General features: G+C 41.8%; 2 protein-coding genes across 2 annotated transcripts in view; both read left to right on the top strand.

Annotated features, from left to right (window-relative positions):
* LOC129699145 (complement C1q tumor necrosis factor-related protein 7) overlaps positions 1 to 18,953 on the top strand; it is a 47,359-nt gene that overhangs the window by 16,333 nt on the left and 12,073 nt on the right. The gene's annotated exons all lie outside the window — the stretch shown is intronic.
* LOC129699137 (ADP-ribosyl cyclase/cyclic ADP-ribose hydrolase 2-like) overlaps positions 18,721 to 18,953 on the top strand; it is a 263,707-nt gene continuing 263,474 nt past the window's right edge. Inside the window, exon 1 of the mRNA XM_055638808.1 lies at positions 18,721 to 18,725. The gene's annotated coding sequence lies outside the window, so the exon portion shown is untranslated. The remainder of the gene's footprint in view (positions 18,726 to 18,953) is intronic.

The raw sequence follows: 18,953 nt of genomic DNA, 5'->3' as shown, positions 1-18,953 counted from the left end.
ATTCTTGATAAGCAAGGCAATGAAAGGCCTTGGTAGGCAAAAATGTGAAATTGTGGTTATAAACAGATCAGCCGAGCTGGGTCAATGGTTTGAGTGGACTATACCTGATCTTAGTTCATATGTTCATATGTCACTCACTTTATTATTTGAAATATCCGTGTGGGGAAAATACCATTGAGACTAAATTACATTTCTGGAAGCAGCAAAAGCAGCACTTTTGGAAGATAATGTGTTCAAGAACTGAAGCCATGACATTTGGAGAAAAATATCTGACATTTACTTTAGAAAGTTGTCCTGTGTAGTTATCTGAAACGTCATAAAGGAGGCAAAGGTGGAATTCAGCTTAGATGCAGATAAAGGATTATGATTATAATTTCCCTGGACATTGTGCATGGTCCCTGGTGCTTCCTAGAAAAATCTTTGCAGCCACTTTTGACAGGTTCCCCCCAATTTATACTTTAATCTCAGACTTAGCTCAATGCTAATCTTTCTATAAAGGGTGACAACGGAACAAAAGTAGTCACTAACTGGGCGAAAAACAGAAATCGCTGGAAACAAAATTGAGCAGCAAGAGAAACTATGAGCATTTCAGGTGTGTGACCCTTCATCAGAACTGATGAATGCTTTAGGAACCATAAGGTCATGGAAGGCAATTTTTGAATGGAAATTATTTCTTTCATTGCTGGTCGCAATACATGTTGAGCCATATTGGCAGGCTCCAGCGACAACTTTTTCTTCAACTGCAGGGTATTTTTCTGACACAGAAAAATGCCTCTCTACTGAAGAACAGTTAGTCTCCATCTTGACAATGTTGCACGGCAAAATAAAACTTTCTGTTTTTGACCCACCAGTGAAACTTGTGTTCAGTAGTCACCCTTTACAGAAAGATTAACATTGAGCAATCTTCGCAGAGTTTCACCTCTCAATATATGATGTTTTCTTCATGCTTGTTTTTCTCCATGTTGTTTCAAATGTTGAGAACTATCGTAAAGAAATGAGGGAGTTCAGATTCAGTTGGATTGAAATTTAATTAGTTTCTAAAATTTACTCCAATTTACTCCCTCACATGAATGATGCCACGTAAACAGCTACTGTTGTGCCAAATAGCCTTATACTGTACTGTATATCCTTTCCTGTGATACTCAAATATAGCAAAGATCCACCATTATATGTCTGATCTAATAAGATTAAATCAATAAAAAGGTATTTACACATTCCAGAAAATAGTTTTAACCTACTTAATATTATTTTTATTGGAGACATTATCTGTCATATGTTTAATTTGAGAAATCACTGAATGCTACTTTTTGAAACTTCAGCAATTGAAACAATACTTCAACTTCTCTCCTTATGGCAGCAATTAACTTGGCAAGGCAACATTTTTTTTCCTTTGAATTGAACATCGTTCACTTTCCAACATCTTGATGCTTGATCTTTGGAATTTACTTGCTAGAAATGAAAATTTATGTTGCGAATATGCAGCTGCATACAAGTAGAAACCAATACAGAAGTAATCTGCTCTATAAGCAGCAGCAACATTCAATGAATCTTGCATTTCTGTAAGCTTTTTATTCTAGATTCCAGCTTGAGCACTAATGTGATGGTTACTGACATCTGTCAATTACACCTTGTATACACAGTGAATTGTTGAGCAATTTAAGTAAGTTCCGAGGAGTTTAAAATGTTAGGCATTGTTCCATCTCAGAAAATCTGTCTCTCTTCAAACAATTGAAGTTAATTAAGATGCTGAAAAGGTTTCAACAACTTTATAAAACAAAAATGGAGATCAGATTCCACAAGGATACCAGAATTGATTTCTGTTTCTTGGCTGTTAACAAGGGACACCAATATACACAGGGAATTAAATTGAATAGTAGGAGGAAAGTTGTTCTGGGATCACAGTGTGTAACAACCCAGTGCCTATTTGATCCAGTGCAGGCCATGCATGGAAATTCATGCTGCCTGTTTGACTTTGCAATTTAAGTGATTGCCTTAGCAACTACAGGACTGATTATCACCAGTTCTAGCTGGCTCATTAAAAACAGTCTTCCCTTTTAGAAGTTGCTTTGTAGCTGGAAATTATTCCAGCGGGTCTTGCAATTTGTTGAAAGTCAAAGTAGATCACAGGTAAGGGTGAGCATCCCACTTCACTGACAGTGTCCTGGGTTGATGTGTTAGTAAGGAGGAGAGGGATCTGTTACCAGAAGAGAGCCCAAAAGCTCTCTGTGTACACACGGACGCTGTGGGACGGGGGACAAATGTGAAGCTGAATGAAAGGAATGTGCTTCTGAGTATCTGCATGTTAATCTGGAAAATGTTCAATGATGACACAAGGAATTGCAGATGCTGAAATCTTGAGCAAAACATAAAGCAGTGGATAGCAATGTTACAATATTTTGAGATTTAAAAAATCAAGTCTGCAATTTATCCCATCAGATAAAGCATAACAATAAGTTTAATTTGACACCAAATTCACTTTCATATCTCAAGTATTAAACAAGTTATGACCATTTTCATACTCGGAAATTAGCATCTTGTTCCCTATTGATTTTCAATGGACATTACAAAAAAGCTGTGATCTTGGATAATCAAAAGCCCATTTCTTAAGGAAAGATTAACATTTTTAAATAGCCTAAGTGTCCAAAGATTATTCACAAATAATTCACAATATAACATGATTTTTATATCTAATTTACATTAATTTATAGGCCAAATGGAAGGAATTTAGTGTTCAATTGCTGTAAATAAATGCCCATTTAAATCGGCTTTCTAGTGGGTTCATGTGGAACGCGCTGGTTTAGAACGTTGACATAGCGCTGGATTAGTGCCCTCAAATGCCGAGAAAAATACTGCGGGATATAAAAAGCCCAAAATGAGCTACTCGCTATAGATAACTTGATATATAGGGTTATATATATGCCCCATTTAATGTAAAAATAAGGTACATACCTTTAATTGTTTGCTCTATAAAACCCTGGGGCTGCGAGAGGTTGCGGAATGAAACAGTAATTTTAAAACTATTAGAACTATATTATCGAGGCCTATAAAACTAATAATACCTTTTGCGACCGGGTCTTGCAGCGATTTTTCGTTAATGATTTACTAGGCTGAACATGTGCGATTAGTACAGCCTAGTAAAAATCGCATTTTAAACCCGCCCCCTCCAAACAGCGCCAAAATCACGGCCATGGCTGAGGGCAGATTCCCAATGACGATTCAGGTAGGTTTTGTAACATACCTACAGTGGAGTAACTCAGCAGGGAAGCAGCATCTGTGGAAGGAATGGATAGGTGACACGGGTCGGGACCCTTCTTCAGAGTCAGACTGAAGAAGAATCCCAACCCACATTATCACCTATCCATTCCCTCCACTGATTGGGGCGGCACAGTGGGGCAGTGGTAGAGTTGCGACCTTGCAGGGCCAGAGAGCTGATTTGATCCTGACTACCGGTGCTGTCAGTATGGGGTTTGCTGGTCCTTTCTGTGACCACATGGGTTTTCTCCGGTTTCCTCCCACACTACAAAGAGGTTTAGGTTTGTAGGTTAGTTGGCTATTAGATTAGATTAGAATAGATTAGATTCCTTTATTGTCATTCAGACCTTTCGGTCTGAACGAAATGTCGTTGCCTGCAGTCATACATATAATAAGAAATAACAAAACATACAATAAACACAAATTAACATCCACCACAGTGAGTTCACCAAGCACCTCCTCACTGTGATGGAGGCAAAAGTCTTAGTCTCTGTCTCTTCCCTCCTTGTACTCCCTCTGCGCTGAGGCGGATCCAGGCCGAAGATGCCGCCCTCCAGTCCATCCTGAATCTATAGAACATTGGAAAATGGTTACATATGGTTACAGTATCACGAGTGCGTAGGATAGTGCTAGTGTACGGGGCGACCGCTGGCCAGTGTGGTCTCAGTGGACCAAAGGGCCCGTTTCACGCTGTATCTCTAAAGACCGTGGCTGACAAGGGAAGTCAGGGACAGTATAAAAATAAAAGAGAAGTATAACATAGCAAAGATGAGCGGGAAGCCAGAGGATTGGGTAAATTTTAAAGAGCAACAGAAGATAACTAAAAAGGCAATACTGGGAGAAAAGATGAGGTATGAAGGTAAGCTAGCAAAGATTATAAAGGAGGATAATAAAAGCTTCTTTAGATATGTGAAGAGGAATAAATTAGTTAAGACCGAAGTTGGACCTTGAAGACTAAAAAAGGTGAATTTATTATGGGGAACAAGGAAATGGCAGAGGAGTTGAACAGGCACTTTGGAACCGTTTTCCAATGTTCTATAGATTCAGGATTGGTTCCTGTGGATTGGAGAGTAGCTAATGTTATCCCACTTTTTAAGAAAGGGGGAGAGAAAAAAACAGGGAATTATAGACCAGTTAGCCTGATATCAGTGTTTAAGAGGGAACTGCAGATGCTGGAGAATCGAAGGTACACAAAAAAGCTGGAGAAACTCAGCGGGTGCAGCAGCATCTATGGAGCGAAGGAAGCAGCAGCATCAATGGAGCGAAGGAACCTATCGATCCTTCGCTCCATAGATGCTGCTGCACCCGCTGAGTTTCCCCAGCTTTTTTGTGTAGCCTGATATCAGTGGTGGGAAGATGCTGGAGTCAATTATAAAAGATGAAATAGCGGCACATTTGGATAGCAGTAACAGGATCTGTCCGAGTCAGCATGGATTTACGAAGGGGAAATCATGCTTGACTAATCTTCTGGAATTTTTTGAGACTGTAACTAGGAATATGGCAAGGGAGAGCCAGTGGATGTAGTGTACCTGGACATTCAGAAAGCATTTGCTAAGGTCCCACATAGGAGATTAATGGGCAAAATTAGAGCATATGGTATTGGAGGTAGGGTGCTGACATGGATAGAAAATTGATTGGCAGACAGGAAACAAAGAGTAGGGATTAACAGGTCCCTTTCAGAATGGCAGGCAGTGACTAGTGTGGTACCGCAAGGCTCGGTGCTGGGACCGCAGCTATTTACAATATACATTAATAATCTCGATGAAGGGATTAATAGTAACATTAGCAAATTTGCAGATGACACAAAGCTGGGTGAACTGTGAAGAGGATGCTATGAGGATGCAGGGTGACTTGGACAGGTTGGATGTGTGGGCAGATGCATGGCAGATGCGGTTTAATGTGGATAAATGTGAGGTTATCCACTTTGGTGGCAAAAACAGGAAGGCAGATTATTATCTGAATGGTGTCAAATTGGGAAAAGGGAATGTACAACGGGATCTGGGGGTCCTTGTTCATCAGTCACTGAAAGTAAGTATGCAGCCACAGCAGGCAGTGAAGAAAGCGAATGGCATGTTGGCCTTCATAACAAGAGAAGTTGAGTATAGGAGCAAAAAGGGCCTTCTGCAGTTGTACAGGGCCCTAGTGAGACCACACCTGTAGTATTGTGTGCAGTTTTGCTCTCCAAATTTGAGGAAGGGCATTCTTATTATTGAGGTAGTGCAGCGTAGGTTCACGAGGTTAATTCCCGGGATGGAGGGACTGTCATATGTTGATAGAATGTAGCGGCTGGGCATGTATACTCTGGAATTTGGAAGGATGAGAGGAGATCTCATTGAAACATATAAGATTGTTAAGGGTTTGGACATGTTAGAGGCAGGAAACATGTTCCCGATGTTGGGGGAGTCCAGAATCAGGGGTCACAGTTTAAGAATAAGGGGTAAGCCATTTAGAACGGAGATGAGGAAAAACTTTTCCACGCAGAGAGTTGTGAGTCTGTGGAATTCTCTGCCTCAGAAGGCGGTGGAGGCTGGTTCTCTGGACGCTTTCAAGAGAGAGTTAGATAGCGCACTTTTAAAAATAGCGGAGTCAGGGGATATGAGGGAAAGGTAGGAACGGGGTACTGATTGTGGATGATCAGCTATGATCACAGTGAATGGCAGTGCTGGCTCAAAGGGCCGAATGACCTACTCCTGCACTTATTGTCTATTGTCTATTGTCTAGTCTAAAGATGCTGCCTGGAATTCGTCCAGTCCTTTAAGTTCAATGATGCCACACAATTAACAAATGCTCCTCCAAATTCCACATTCCACTAAGTAGACCATTGGCTGCAGATATTGTACAGTGCACCACATCCTCGACCCTCACTGCTGATAGTCTCTATCAGCCAAGGACATGGGTGACTGGGTCATGGAGAAGAACAATCCCATTATTAATCAGATAAAAAGTGCTCCGTGTAGTTAAAAATGCACTGGACACGTAAAATATGTTGAGGATGTGTGCACGTGCCCCTACAAAGGCAGTCAATTTTAAATCACTGCTCAGATCCATGCTCTTAGTCAGAAATGTTAACCTACAACCACCACCACACACTCGCATACCTATCACTTATCTGAACCGTACCGTCACACCTCACGGCATATACAGATACCCAGCAAATTAATTATGGCAGGTCCATTAAAAGACTCCCCTCTCTCACACAGCACATGTTGCCAAAAAGTGATTCTAAACGGCCTGTCCCACTTGAGCGTCATTTACGCGACATCATTTACACGTCGTGATGTGCACATGATGCGCGCATGGTGTGCATAATGTGCGCGTGGTGAGGCGCAGTGAGGCGTGGTGGCATAGGCAGTGATGCGCGGTCATGTGCGGCCTCCCAGGATTTTGGGATTCACAAAATCTTCGCACGCGACCTGCGTGGCGCGCAAATGACGCCCAAGTGGGACAGGCCCCTAATACTAGAGCCAGGCATGACTACAGAGAGGAAAGAGTGCTGAGTTAATTGAGGCAACCATTTTAGAGTATGTGTGAAACTGTAGAGATAAGGGCATGGGATAACAATGTCTCATATTCAATCCCCTTTCACACATTATATTTCTGTAATCTTTTCTGATTTCCAACTTGCAAATGGTATGAGCACGTTCTGCTCACTTTATCGACCTTCTGCTTCCAATCTTTATCCATGTGAGATTCTCTTTCCATTGAGTTCCGGTCAGGTCAGCAGCAAGAAAACAAACATAGAAACATAGAAACATAGAAATTAGGTGCAGGAGTAGGCCATTCGGCCCTTCGAGCCAGCACCGCCATTCAATATGATCATGGCTGATCATCCAACTCAGTATCCCGTACCTGCCTTCTCTCCATACCCCCTGATCCCCTTAGCCACAAGGGCCACATCTAACTCCCTCTTAAATATAGCCAATGAACTGGCCTCAACTACCCTCTGTGGCAGAGAGTTCCAGAGATTCACCACTCTCTGTGTGAAAAAAGTTCTTCTCATCTCGGTTTTAAAGGATTTCCCCCTTATCCTTAAGCTGTGACCCCTTGTCCTGGACTTCCCTAACATCGGGAACAATCTTCCTGCATCTAGCCTGTCCAACCCCTTAAGAATTTTGTAAGTTTCTATAAGATCCCCTCTCAATCTCCTAAATTCTAGAGAGTATAAACCAAGTCTATCCAGTCTTTCTTCATAAGACAGTCCTGACATCCCCAGGAATCAGTCTGGTGAACCGTCTCTGCACTCCCTCTATGGCAATAATGTCCTTCCTCAGATTTGGAGACCAAAACTGTACGCAATACTCCAGGTGTGGTCTCACCAAGACCCTGTACAACTGCAGTAGAACCTCCCTGCTCCTATACTCAAATCCTTTTGCAATGAAAGCTAACTTACCATTCACTTTCTTTACTGCCTGCCGCACCTGCATGCCTACCTTCAATGACTGGTGTACCATGACACCCAGGTCTCGCTGCATCTCCCCCTTTCCCAATCGGCCACCATTTAGATAATAGTCTGCTTTCCCGTTTTTGCCACCAAAATGGATAACCTCACATTTATCCACATTATACTGCATCTGCCAAACATTTGCCTACTCACCCAGCCTATCCAAGTCACCTTGCAGTCTCCTAGCATCCTCCTCACAGCTAACACTGCCCCCCAGCTTAGTGTCATCCGCAAACTTGAAGATATTGCCTTCAATTCCCTCATCCAGATCATTAATATATATTGTAAATAGCTGGGGTCCCAGCACTGAGCCTTGCGGTACCCCACTAGTCACTGCCTGCCATTGTGAAAAGGACCCGTTTACTCCTACTCTTTGCTTCCTGTTTGCCAGCCAGTTCTCTATCCACATCAATACTGAACCCCCAATGCCGTGTGCTTTAAGTTTGTATACTAATCTCTTATGTGGGACCTTGTCGAAAGCCTTCTGGAAGTCCAGATACACCACATCCACTGGTTCTCCCCTATCCACGCTACTAGTTACATCCTCGAAAAATTCTATAAGATTCGTCAGACATGATTTACGTTTCGTAAATCCATGCTGACTTTGTCCAGTGATTTCACCACTTTCCAAATGTGCTGCTATCCCATCTTTAATAACTGACTCTAGCAGTTTCCCCACTACCGATGTTAGACTAACTGGTCTGTAATTCCCCATTTTCTCTCTCCCTCCCTTCTTAAAAAGTGGGGTTACGTTTGCTACCCGCCAATCTTCAGGAACTACTCCAGAATCTAAAGAGTTTTGAAAGATTATTACTAATGCATCCACTATTTCTGGAGCTACTTCCTTAAGTACTCTGGGATGCAGCCTATCTGGCCCTGGGGATTTATCGGCCTTTAATCCATTCAATTTACCCAACACCACTTCCCGGCTAACCTGGATTTCACTCAATTCCTCCAACTCCTTTGACCCGCGGTCCCCTGCTATTTCCGGCAAATTATTTATGTCTTCCTTAGTGAAGACGGAACCAAAGTAGTTATTCAATTGGTCCGCCATATCCTTGTTCCCCATGATCAACTCACCTGTTTCTGACTGCAAGGGACCTACATTTGTTTTAACTAATCTCTTTCTTTTCACATATCTATAAAAACTTTTGCAGTCAAAGATATCAATGGATTGATCTAACAATTGATTGATCTTACAATTGATACCACTACTTCAGAAACAGAGTTGCCATAATAATAAGGTAAATTAGAGATAGGATTTGTATGTGCTAATAACAATCCCGAAGCCAGGTTAGTAGTGAAGGATGGCACAGATGCACACAAACATGAGTTCTGTTGTGAGGATTCAGATGAGAGTTTAAAGATATTTGTATATTAATGTCATGTGTTCCGAGATACAGAGTAAAGTTTTTGTTTATATAATATCCAATCAAATCAGATAATACTGGCTGTGAGGACAATCAAGCCATATGCAAGTGCAGCAGGTTGTGCAAAAGAAAACCACCAGAGTAAAGAAGGGTCTCCACCCGAAACATCACCCATTCCATCTCTCCTGAGATGCTGCCTGTCCCGCCGAGTTACTCCAGCTGTTTGTGTCTACCACAGTGACTGACAAATTTCGTATCTGATGAAAGGTCAAATAGCCTCAATAGCAGTTCTAGATGGCAGAGTGTATAATGGCAACCCAGCAACTACTACCGAGTACAATATCAACTACAACAAGGCTTGTTGAGATTTACTGCTGGATGGTGGTATAACAACTCTCTATTGTCAAGATGACGGCATATGTGCTCATCGCCACATTGTTAGCAATACCCTTGCTGCTGCCAAGGTGGCCGCCTCTCAGGGTGAGTGGTTGTATTTCAAAGTTGAGCTTTTTAGGCCTAGATCTGCTCATGGTCAAGGTCCCTGATCATCAATATTCTCGTGCACTGAGAAACCAATGGCTTACTTTCCCTTGCTGCAGCTCATGGGCAGGCACTGTGCAAGAGGCAAAGACTGACAGGAACAGGCCAAGGGAATGCATCAGGACAATTCTGAAATATTGGGGATTTTTTGATTATTAAATCTGATTTTCTTTTTTTGCTTTTTTGATGGTGTTTACTTGAAGAGTCAATGATGCAGAGTGTTTACAGAACAGGTAGCAATGGCTGGAGGTGGAGTTAAGGCACAATATTGGTGCTGAATGGGAATTGAGATTGTGTGTGTTTGCTGGTAGCACAGTGGTATAAGTTGTTATTTGAGAAATGAGTTGCAGTCTGCTTTCTGCCTTCCCGCTGTTCTGTCTTCTCCTCTTCCTCCTGCACCTCAGCTGTATGCAATGTTGTAGGTGGCAAGAAGGTAGAAGAAGGAAGAATACCTGCAAGCAGCTGCTCCCAAAGTGCTTTTACCAGGTCCTGTCCTATAATATTGAGATTGGCCTTTCTCTAATTAGAACATTTATTTGCAGCCATCTTCATCCATTTCCATAATTATATATATAACATAAAAAAGATAAATGTATATATATATATATATTAATCCCTGTCATATAGTTACTCCTCTGACTACCTTTAATCAGATATTGCTGGACTTTATTTTGCACTAAACATCATGCATGCTATTCCCTTCATCATGTACCTGTCCACTGTGGATGGTTTGATTCTAATCATGTATTGACTTTCCGCTGACTAGTTAGCACACAACAAATATTTACACTATACCTCGGTACACGTGACAACACACAGAGAGTGGTGGATCTCTGGAACTCTCTGACAGAGAGGGTGGTCGAGGACAGTTCATTGGCTATATGTGAGAGGGAGTTAGATGTGGCCCTTGTGGCTAAGGGGATCAGAGGGTATGGAGAGAAGGCAGGTACGGGATACTGAGTTGAATGATCAGCCATGATCATATTGAATGACGGTGCAGGCTCGAAGGGCCGAATGGCCTACTCCTGCACCTAATTTCTATGTTTCTATGTTTCTATGTTTCTAATTATCTAGGGGATTTACACAGCTACAGTAATTTTCTCCAAAATTCTCTCTCACTGACACTTTAACTACTAACCCAGCTACACCTTACGATTAGATCCAGTATTGCCCCTTCTCCAGTGGTACCTTCAAGGTCACTTGCATATAATTGATGCCACGACACAAAATGCAATCATTTCTATTTCAAAAGCAAGCATCGTGGTGAAGCCTTTCAAGTCTTGGATATACTAGACTTCTCTCACTTTCCACGAGATATTCAGATTTGTGAATTTAATTGTGAATAAATAGATTTGAAAAGATTCTGATGGCCACATTCTTAATCATTGCAGATGAGTTTAATCATGCAGTGCAGCCAAATTATTTTAGCTCGTAGTTGATTGATAACTTCTCTTGGATTGCTTAAACGAAGAAGTAGATAAGTGACTCAAGGTACAATATTCCTATGGCATAAATATAGCTGTTAGATTCTGAATTTGATGGAACACTAACTTTAGCCTCAAACACAAAATGTTTCAAACTGATAGTGGCACAGACAGATAGAGATAAAACAATCAAGAGTGAGAACAATTACCGATCTTTAAACCATTCACGCCGTCATGCTTTGTTTCAGTTTAGTTTAGTTTAGAGATACAGCGCAGAAACAGGCCCTTTGGCCCACCGAGTCCACATTGACTGGCAATCTCCGCACACTAACACAATCCTACACACACTAGGGACGATTTACAATATACCGAGCCTATTAACCTATAAACCTGCACGTCTTTGGAGTGTGGGAAGAAACCGAAGATCTCCGACGTCGCGGAAGGTTCGACCAGCCCCGATGTGAGGTTTGATCGCATGGTGCGGGGAAGCTGACATCCCCCGATGCGGGAATTTGATCACCTCGACGTGGAGGGCCCGAACGCCGCTGGTTACAGGAGAAAAGACCATCCCATCAACGGGGGATCGAGGCCCACAACCAAGGAAGAACAAAAGGAAGACTTGAACTTTATTTCACCTTCCATCACAGTGAGGAATGTGTAGGAGTCACTGTGGTGGATGTTCTTGTTAAAATGTGTTTTTTTTGAGTGATCTGTTGCTTTTAATTTTATGACTGACCTGGCCAATGAAATTCCTTGTATGTTGCAAAACATACTTGCCAAATAAAGTGTGATTCTGATTCTGATTCTGATCACTGATATTGACCACTCTATTGTCTGTAAATTACGTGGCTATTTATTAGGCACACATTATTTTGCCAGCTTAAATAATACCTCCGATTGGGCTTAAATCTCTTGGTGCATATCCAGTAGTTCAGCTGCTTATTGAAAAAGCATCATCAACTCACTGGGAAAGCTCTTGTCTGTAATATGAATACAGGTGGTGCAGCTGGTTTGATCCTGACCTCCTTGTGTGCTACCTGCATGGAGTTTCCACATTCTCCCTGTGAGCTTATGGTTTTTCTCCCAATGCTCCGGTTTCCTCCTACATCGCAAAAAGACATGTGGGTTTATAGGTTAACTAGCCTCTGTAAAAGCCCCCACTGTATAGGCATTGAATGAGACAGTGAAATTACTTGTGTGAACAGGCGATTGATGGTTAGCGTGGACTCGGAGGGTCGAGGGCTTATTTCCATAATGTATTTTTAAACTGAAATCAAAAAACAAGAGGTGACACAAGGACCTACAGGTGCTGGTTTACAAAATAGAGTATGCTGGAGTAACTCAGCAAGTCAGCCAATACTTTGAGTCCAAAATAAGAGGGCCTAATTAACCCATCCCTATGCTCTTTTCCCTGTGGTCTAAGGACCATTACACATGGACTGTACAAATTCCACATGAACCTTGTGCATTTAGTTTATTTTATCCTCTGAAAAAAAAATGCAAAATACAAATGAATCATTAAAGAACAGAAAACAGTAACAAAGTGCATCAGTGGATAATAGATTGTGTCCTAAATGTGTTCTATATTGTTCGTCTTTATAATCAGTCAACTCAATAATGTAGAGTGTTCTCTCCATCTGTCTGGAATTGTTATAAAAGAATAAAAACAGTTATAGAATAGGAGGAGTTACAGAGCTAGGAAGGGGTGACACCTGGAGGAATTTAGGAATCTGGGTGACAAATTTAAATATGAGGCATTATTTAAGATGGCAAAATAATGTGTGTCAGATAAACTGCTTGGTAATTCAGGGACAATAGAGTGGTCAATATCGGTGATGATGAGGTGAACAGATCGTACACGTCAACAAGCAGGGGAGCAGGTGAACTGTACTTGATGTGAATTAGGACACAAGCAATGGAGTTTTTGGTGACGATGTCAATGAGAAGTGGAGTGAAGTAGACCAAACAGCTTTGGAATAGTTAGTAGCTAAAGAAAGGCTTTTGACAGGAGCTGAAGAGTGTGCAGCAGGTTTACCTGAATTAGAGGGTAATAGCAATATGGAAAGGTTGGACAAACTTAGATTATTTTCTCTGGAAGATCAGAGGCTGAGGAGATACCTGGTTGAGGTTTAGAAAATTATGAGAGGCACAGATAGCATAGACATACAGTTAGAACCTTTTTCCCTGGGTGGGAATGTCAAAAACTAGAGGGTATCGCTTTATGGGCAAAGTTTAAAAGAGATGTGCAGAGCATGTTTTCTAAACAGAATGTGGTAGGTGCCTCAAACGTACAGCTTGGGATGGTGGAGGAGGCAGATACGATTTTGCCATTTAAGAGGCTTCTTGATAGGCACATCGCTATGCAGAGAATGGAAAGGTGTGATTCATGTGAAGCCAGATGGCATTCGTTTAGCTTGGCATCATTTAAGCACAGACATTGTGGACCAAAAGGTTTGTTCTTGTGCTGTATTTTTCTATGTTCTATGTACCATGAGAACTTTGATACTCCCAATATTTAATGGAAGGAAATTTCTGCTGAGACATAAAGTTTTTTAGATAAACAGTATGGCAATTTAGAGATAGTGGAGTGGACAAGATATGTGAATGTAGGATTGGGTGTGATCAATGCATATTCAGAGGATGTTGATAAGAGACAGTAAATTGGTGAGAAATAGGAAACCCTATCGTCATTGTGTTGCTTTGGGAAGAGTAGCCATTTTTGGTCATTCTCTGGCTGTGACCCTGTAGGTAAGAATGAAACCAATAATGAAACGGAGAAAACAAACGCAGGTCACTAGGGGGAGAACATAAAAACTCCATAAAGACAGCACCCGTAGTCAGGATCAAACCCGGGTCTCTGCTGCTGTAAGGCTGCAACTCTAATGTTGTGCTATCGTGCCGCCAGTGTTGTTTTTTTTGTGAGGAGAAGCTTGGCGAGGGCAGATTTCTAGAGGACAGGGCAGTCCCAGAAGAAAGAAAGCTGTTGCCAATATCAGTGAACATCAGAGCCTCAAAGGAAAGTTACAGAATGTGGTTAGCGGAAATTTGATTGAGGGGTTTCTATACATGGAGGTTAAGATGACTATCGACACATTGTTATACATATGGTGTTGGTGGAAATGACCATTGTTGTGTTGCCGTTGTGCTAGTAGCCTGATATTGGTCCCTGCAGAGAGCCGTGAAGGACACAAACAGAATCACACTACTCAAATGGAAATTTTAAAGAAGTTCAGAAGTATAGTTGAGAGTACAATTACTCAAAATATTAGAACTAGATTCAGCATTAAGTTATAAAATGTCTACAAGACCCCAGAGAACATACTCAGTCCTAACTTAATATTTGTTAAAACCAAGCAGCATGTATTTGAAAAAGGGTACCAACACAAAACGTCACCTATCCATTTCTCCTAAGATGCTGCTTGGCCCACTCAGTTACTCCAGCACTTTGTATTGTTTTTTGTAAACTAGCATCTGCAGGTTCTTGTTTCAGCATGAGATAATCTCTCTGTGAAAACGTTGCACAATTGCTTCATGTTGGGACCTGATTTCAATATGAATCATTGCAAAGAATTAAAATTATTGTATTTCCCAGAGTAGACCCAGAAGTAGCAGATGTGTTAAATTATTCTTCATGTCAGTATTATTTTTGAAGAATTAATAGTAATTTCAGAACAGCTTGGCATATGCCAAGAATCTATAACTTGTGCAAAGCTGAGTAAATCATGTGTTATAAAAAAACATAAGACTCAAAGAGAGATAAATGTGTCCTTGGTCAGTAAATGTGCATGAGAATATTATGTGTAGGAAGCAACTGCAGATGCTTGTTTAAACCGAAGATAGACACAACATTCTGGAATAACTGCGGGACAGGCAACGTCTGAGGGAGGGAATGGCTACATTTCGGGTCGAGACCCTTCTTCAGTCAGAAGAAAGATTGCCCATGAGAATATTATACTTGACTCCACACATTTGGTACCACTAAAGTAATATGAAATTTTCTTTCACTCAAAATGTCAGTGGAGTTTCTAAGAAAGATAGAGTTTATTAAAGACTAATTTTACTTTGTAGGACACTTTTTACTCCCTCCCAGCTAGCCTTTATCTACAGCAGTTTGCTTATCATCACAACAGGTTCACAGCAAACACCATCTCCCTAGCCCTAAACTCATCTCTGGAACACATGGACAAAAAGGACCCCAACATTAGACTCCTACTTATCCACTATAGCTCTGCCTTCAACACTATAATCCCATCCAAATTAATCTCCAAACTCCTGAACCTAAGTCAGCTCCTCCTGGAGTCTTCCATACTCCCTTTACACTCAGAATGGTATGACCAAATGCGGCTCTAATACCATGTACAAGTTTCCAGGGAAAGCCACTGTGGTGGGGAGAATCAGGAACAATGATGGGACAGAATACAGGAAGGTGGTAGAGAATTAGTGACATGATCATGCAAGACAAAGGAGCTAGTAATTGACTTCAGGAAGTATGCTCCAATCAGCATCAATAATGCGAATGTGGAAATGGTTAAGAGCTTCAAGTTCCTTGGCAATAATATACCAATGATCTGTCGTCAACCAACTACATTAATACGACAGCCAAGAAGACACACTAATGCCTCTTCTTCCTGAGGAGACTAAGGAAATTTGACATGTCTCATGTGACTTCTACAAACTACAGACGCAACATAGAAAGCATACTGTCGGGTTGCATCACAGCTTGGTTTGGGAACAGCTCTACCCAAGACCACTAGAAATTGCAGAGAGCTGTAGATCTAGCCCAGTCCATCACACAGACCAGACTTTCCACCATTGATTCTGTATACACTTCACGCTACCTCACAAAAGCAGCCAACATAATCAAACACTTGCCCCACCCCAGTCCTTCCTTCTTCTTGTCTCTGCTCCTGGCTGGCAGAAAGTATATATGCTTCAAAGCGGGTGCCACCAGACTCTACCCCTCCGTTAACGGGCTTCTGGTTGTGGACATAGTTGTGGATGAGTTGTGGACATATAACCATATAACCATATAACCATATAACAATTACAGCACGGAAACAGACCATCTCGGCCCTACAAGTCCGTGCCGAACAACTTTTTTCCCCTTAGTCCCACCTGCCTGCACTCATACCATAACCATCCATTCCCTTCTCATCCATATGCCTATCCAATTTATTTTTAAATGATACCAACGAACCTGCCTCCACCACTTCCACTGGAAGCTCATTCCACACCGCTACCACTCTTTGAGTAAAGAAGTTCCCCCTCATGTTACCCCTAAACTTCTGTCCCTTAATTCTGAAGTTATGTCCTCTTGTTTGAATCTTCCCTATTCTCAAAGGGAAAAGCTGATCCACATCAACTCTGTCTATCCCTCTCATCATTTTAAAGACCTCTATCAAGTCCCCCCTTAACCTTCTGCGCTCCAGAGAATAAAGACCTAACCTATTCAACCTTTCTCTGTAACTTAGTTGTTGTAACCCAGGCAACATTCTAGTAAATCTCCTCTGTACTCTCTCTATTTTGTTGACATCCTTCCTATCATTGGGCGACCAAAATTGTACACCATACTCCAGATTTGGTCTCACCAATGCCTTGTACAATTTTAACATTACATCCCAGCTTCTATACTCAATGCTCTGATTTATAAAGGCTAGCATACCAAAAGCTTTCTTTACCACCCTATCTATATGAGATTCCACCTTCAAGGAACTATGCACGGTTATTCCCAGATCCCTCTGTTCAACTGTATTCTTCAATTCCCTACCATTTACCATGTACGTCCTATTTTGATTTGTCCTGCCAAGGTGTAGCACCTCACATTTATCAGCATTAAACTCCATCTGCCATCTTTCAGCCCATTCTTCCAAATGGCCTAAATCACTCTGTAGACTTTGGAAATTCTCTTCATTATCCACAACACCCCCTATCTTGGTATCATCTGCATACTTACTAATCCAATTTACCACACCTTCATCCAGATCATTGATGTACATGACAAACAACAAAGGACCCAACACAGATCCCTGAGGCACCCCACTAGTCACCTGCCTCCAACCCGACAAACAACCATCCATCATTACCCTCTGGCTTCTCCCATTCAGCCACTGTTGAATCCATCTTGCTACTCCTGCATTTATACCCAACAGTTGAACCTTCTTAACCAACCTTCCATGAGGAACCTTGTCAAAGGCCTTACTAAAGTCCATATAGACAACATCCACTGCTTTACCCTAGTCAATTTCCCTAGTAACCTCTTCAAAAAATTCAAGAAGATTAGTCAAACATGACCTTCCAGGCACAAATCCATGCTGACTGTTCCTAATCAGACCCTGTTTATCCAGATGCTTATATATATTATCTCTAAGTATCTTTTCCATTAATTTGCCCACCACTGAAGTCAAACTAACAGGTCTATAATTGCTAGGTTTACTCTTAGAACCCTTTTTAAACAATGGAACAACATGCGCAGTACGCCAATCCTCGGGGACTATTCCCGTTTCTAATGACATTTGAAATATTTCTGTCATAGCCCCGGCTATTTCTACACTAACTTCCCTCAATGTCCTAGGGAATATCCTGTCAGGACCTGGAGACTTATCCACTTTTATATTTTTCAAAAGTGTCAGTACTTCTTTTACTTTGAAACTCATAGTATCCATAGCTACTCTACTAGTTTCCCTTACCTCACATAATTCAATATCCTTCTCCTTGGTGAATACCGAAGAAAAGAAATTGTTAAATATCTCCCCCATCTCTTTTGGCTCTGCAGTTAGCTGTCCACTCTGTCTCTCCAATGGACCAATGGACATAGCCCAGCCCATCACATAAACCAGCCTCCTTTCCATCCTCTCCATCTACATTTCATGTTGCCTCGGCAAGGTTACCAGCACAATCAAGGACCAGTCACGCCCCAGTCACTCTTTCTTCTCCCTTCTTCCATAAGGTAGGAGCTACAGAAGTTTGAAACTGCAACCTCCAGATTCAGGAACAGTTTCTTCCCAGCTGTAATCAGGCAACTGAACTGTCCTCTCACAGCTATAATGCAGCGGGACAGGCAGCATCTCTGAGAGAAGGAATGGGTGATGTTCCGGGCCGATACCCTTCTTCAGACTGGTTAGGGATAAGGGAAACAAGATATATAGATGGTGATGTGGAGAGATAAAGAACAATGAATGAAAGATATGCAAAAAAGTAACGATGATAAAGGAAACCGGCCATTGTTAGCTGTTTGTAGGGTGAAAACGAGATGCTAATGCGACTTGGGTGGGGGAGTGATAGAGAGAGGGAATGCCGGTGCTACCTGAAGTGAGAGAAATCAATATTCATACTACTGGGCTGTAAGCTGCCAAAGCAAAATATGAGATGCTGTTGCTCCAATTTGCGTTTAGCCTCACTCTGACAATGGAGGAGACCGAGGACAAAAAAGTTTGCATAGGAATGGAAAGGAGAATTAAAGTATCTGGCAACTGCGAGATCAGGTCGGTTCAGGCAGGCTGAACAAAGGTGTTCCACGAAATAATTGCCCAGCCTGCCTTTGGTTTAGCCGATGTATGAATCCACATCTTGAACAATCGATACAGTAGATGAGGTTGGAGGAGGTGCAAGTGAACCTCTGCCTAACCTGAAAGGACTGTTGGGGTCCCTGGTATAGGGACAGGTGTTGCATCTGTGGTTACAGGGAAAGGTACATGGGGAGGTGGTGGTTTGGGTGGGAAGGGACGAGTTAACCAGGGAGTTGCGGAGGGAACGGTCTCTGCAGAAGGCGGAAATGGGAAAATGCGGCTAGTGGTGGAATCCCGTTGGAGGTAGTGGAGATTTTGGAGGATTATGTATTCCACTGGCTCTCCTTCTTCCAGCACATGCTTCAAATGGACTTGGAAGAAAATTACTAGGATTTTACAACAAAAAAAATCACCTACAGGG

The sequence above is a fragment of the Leucoraja erinacea genome, chromosome 1, assembly GCF_028641065.1.
Source record: "Leucoraja erinacea ecotype New England chromosome 1, Leri_hhj_1, whole genome shotgun sequence".
Taxonomy (NCBI): domain Eukaryota; kingdom Metazoa; phylum Chordata; class Chondrichthyes; order Rajiformes; family Rajidae; genus Leucoraja; species Leucoraja erinaceus.
The sequence above is the reverse complement of the archived record's forward strand: the minus strand, read 5'-3'. Positions and strand labels throughout refer to the sequence as shown.